Here is a 4,308-nt window from a genome sequence, read left to right as displayed (position 1 = left end):
CACAGGTTGGTAGTGGGTTTGGTCCCACATAACACAGGTTGGTAGTGGGCATGGTCTCCACATAACACAGGTTGGTAGTGGGTATGTTCTCCACATAACACAGGTTGGTAGTGGGCATGGTCCCCACATAACAGAGGTTGGTAGTAGGTATGGTCTCCACATAACAGAGGTTGGTAGTGGGTATGGTCTCCACATAACAGAGGTTGGTAGTGGGTATGGTCTCCACATAACACAGGTTGGTAGTGGGTATGGTCCCCACATAACACAGGTTGGTAGTGGGTATGGTCCCCACATAAGAGAGGTTGGTAGTGGGTATGGTCTCCACATAACACAGGTTGGTAGTGGGTATGGTCTCCACATAACACAGGTTGGTAGTGGGTATGGTCCCTACATAACACAGGTTGGTAGTGGGTATGGTCCCCACATAACAGAGGTTGGTAGTGGGTATGGTCTCCACATAACACAGGTTAGTAGTGGGTATGGTACCCACATAACACAGGTTGGTAGTGGGTATGGTCTCCACATAACAGAGGTTGGTAGTGGGTATGGTCCCCACATAACAAAGGTTGGTAGTGGGTATGGTCTCAACATAACACAGGTTGGCAGTGGATATGGTACCCACATAACACAGGTTGGTAGTGGGTATGGTCTCCACATAACACATGTTGGTATTGGGTATGGTCTCCACATAGAGGTTGGTAGTGGGTATGGTCTCCACATAACACAGGTTGGTAGTGGGTATGGTCCCCACATAACAGAGGTTGGTAGTGGGTATGGTCCCCACATAACAGAGGTTGGTAGTGGGTATGGTCTCCACATAACAGAGGTTGGTAGTGGGTATGGTCTCCACATAACACAGGCTGGTATTGGGTATGGTCCCCACATAACACAGGTTGGTAATTGGTATGGTCTCCACATAACAGAGGTTGGTATTGGGTATGGTCCCCACATAACAGAGGTTGGTAGTGGGTATGGTCTCCACATAACAGAGGTTGGTATTGGGTATGGTCCCCAAATAACACAGGTTGGTAGTGGGTATGGTCTCCCACATAGAGGTTGGTAGTGGGTATGGTCTCCACATAACACAGGTTGGTAATGGGTATGGTCCCCATATAACAGAGGTTGGTAGTGGGTATGGTCTCCACATAGAGGTTGGTAGTGGGTATGGTCTCCACATAACACAGGTTGGTAATGGGTATGGTCCCCATATAACTGAGGTTGGTAGTGGGTATGGTCCCCACATAACACAGGCTGGTAGTGGGTATGGTCTCCACATAACACAGGTTGGTAGTGGGTATGCTCCCCACATAATAGAGGTTGGTAGTGGGTATGGTCTCCACATAACACAGGTTGGTAATGGGTATGGTCTCCACATAACAGAGGTTGGTAGTGGGTATGGTCTCCACATAACACAGGTTGGTAGTGGGTATGGTCCCCACATAACACAGGTTGGTAGTGGGTATGGTCTCCACATAACAGAGGTTGGTAGTGGGTATGGTCCCCATAAAAGAGAGGTTGGTAGTGGGTATGGTCTCCACATAACACAGGTTGGTAGTGGGTATGGTCTCCACATAACACAGGTTGGTAGTGGGTATGGTCTCCACATAACAGAGGTTGGTAGTGGGTATGGTCTCCACATAACAGAGGTTGGTAGTGGGTATGGTACCCACATAACAGAGGTTGGTAGTGGGTATGGTACCCACATAACAGAGGTTGGTAGTGGGTATGGTACCCACATAACAGAGGTTGGTAGTGGGTATGGTCTCCACATAACACAGGTTGGTAGTGGGTATGGTACCCACATAACACAGGTTGGTAGTGGGTATGGTCTCCACATAACACATGTTGCTAGTGGGTATGGTCCCCACATAACACAGGTTGGTAGTGGGTATGGTCTCAACATAACACAGGTTGGCAGTGGATATGGTACCCACATAACACAGGTTGGTAGTGGGTATGGTCTCCACATAACACATGTTGGTATTGGGTATGGTCTCCACATAGAGGTTGGTAGTGGGTATGGTCTCCACATAACACAGGTTGGTAGTGGGTATGGTCCCCACATAACAGAGGTTGGTAGTGGGTATGGTCTCCACATAACAGAGGTTGGTAGTGGGTATGGTCTCCACATAACAGAGGTTGGTAGTGGGTATGGTCTCCACATAACACAGGCTGGTATTGGGTATGGTCCCCACATAACACAGGTTGGTAATTGGTATGGTCTCCACATAACAGAGGTTGGTATTGGGTATGGTCCCCACATAACAGAGGTTGGTAGTGGGTATGGTCTCCACATAACAGAGGTTGGTATTGGGTATGGTCCCCAAATAACACAGGTTGGTAGTGAGTATGGTCTCCCACATAGAGGTTGGTAGTGGGTATGGTCTCCACATAACACAGGTTGGTAATGGGTATGGTCCCCATATAACAGAGGTTGGTAGTGGGTATGGTCTCCACATAGAGGTTGGTAGTGGGTATGGTCTCCACATAACACAGGTTGGTAATGGGTATGGTCCCCATATAACTGAGGTTGGTAGTGGGTATGGTCCCCACATAACACAGGCTGGTAGTGGGTATGGTCTCCACATAACACAGGTTGGTAGTGGGTATGCTCCCCACATAATAGAGGTTGGTAGTGGGTATGGTCTCCACATAACACAGGTTGGTAATGGGTATGGTCTCCACATAACAGAGGTTGGTAGTGGGTATGGTCTCCACATAACACAGGTTGGTAGTGGGTATGGTCCCCACATAACACAGGTTGGTAGTGGGTATGGTCTCCACATAACAGAGGTTGGTAGTGGGTATGGTCCCCACATAAGAGAGGTTGGTAGTGGGTATGGTCTCCACATAACACAGGTTGGTAGTGGGTATGGTCTCCACATAACACAGGTTGGTAGTGGGTATGGTCTCCACATAACAGAGGTTGGTAGTGGGTATGGTCTCCACATAACAGAGGTTGGTAGTGGGTATGGTACCCACATAACAGAGGTTGGTAGTGGGTATGGTACCCACATAACAGAGGTTGGTAGTGGGTATGGTACCCACATAACAGAGGTTGGTAGTGGGTATGGTCTCCACATAACACAGGTTGGTAGTGGGTATGGTACCCACATAACACAGGTTGGTAGTGGGTATGGTCTCCACATAACACATGTTGCTAGTGGGTATGGTCCCCACATAACACAGGTTGGTAGTGGGTATGGTCTCAACATAACACAGGTTGGCAGTGGATATGGTACCCACATAACACAGGTTGGTAGTGGGTATGGTCTCCACATAACACATGTTGGTATTGGGTATGGTCTCCACATAGAGGTTGGTAGTGGGTATGGTCTCCACATAACACAGGTTGGTAGTGGGTATGGTCCCCACATAACAGAGGTTGGTAGTGGGTATGGTCTCCACATAACAGAGGTTGGTAGTGGGTATGGTCTCCACATAACAGAGGTTGGTAGTGGGTATGGTCTCCACATAACACAGGTTGGTATTGGGTATGGTCCCCACATAACACAGGTTGGTAATGGGTATGGTCTCCACATAACAGAGGTTGGTATTGGGTATGGTCCCCACATAACAGAGGTTGGTAGTGGGTATGGTCTCCACATAACAGAGGTTGGTATTGGGTATGGTCCCCAAATAACAGAGGTTGGTAGTGGGTATGGTCTCCCACATAGAGGTTCGTAGTGGGTATGGTCTCCACATAACACAGGTTGGTAATGGGTATGGTCCCCATATAACAGAGGTTGGTAGTGGGTATGGTCTCCACATAGAGGTTGGTAGTGGGTATGGTCTCCACATAACACAGGTTGGTAATGGGTATGGTCCCCATATAACAGAGGTTGGTAGTGGGTATGGTCCCCACATAACACAGCCTGGTAGTGGGTATGGTCTCCACATAACACAGGTTGGTAGTGGGTATGCTCCCCACATAATAGAGGTTGGTAGTGGGTATGGTCTCCACATAACACAGGTTGGTAATGGGTATGGTCTCCACATAACAGAGGTTGGTAGTGGGTATGGTCTCCACATAACACAGGTTGGTAGTGGGTATGGTCTCCACATAACAGAGGTTGGTAGTGGGTATGGTCTCCACATAACAGAGGTTGGTAGTGGGTATGGTACCCACATAATAGAGGTTGGTAGTGGGTATGGTACCCACATAACAGAGGTTGGTAGTGGGTATGGTACCCACATAACAGAGGTTGGTAGTGGGTATGGTCTCCTCATAACAGAGGTTGGTAGTGGGTATGGTCTCCACATAACAGAGGTTGGTAGTGGTATGGGCTTTCACATAACACAGGTTGG

This window comes from Oncorhynchus mykiss, chromosome 11 (genome assembly GCF_013265735.2).
Source record: "Oncorhynchus mykiss isolate Arlee chromosome 11, USDA_OmykA_1.1, whole genome shotgun sequence".
Classification (NCBI taxonomy): Eukaryota; Metazoa; Chordata; class Actinopteri; order Salmoniformes; family Salmonidae; genus Oncorhynchus; species Oncorhynchus mykiss.
The sequence above is the reverse complement of the archived record's forward strand: the minus strand, read 5'-3'. Positions refer to the sequence as shown.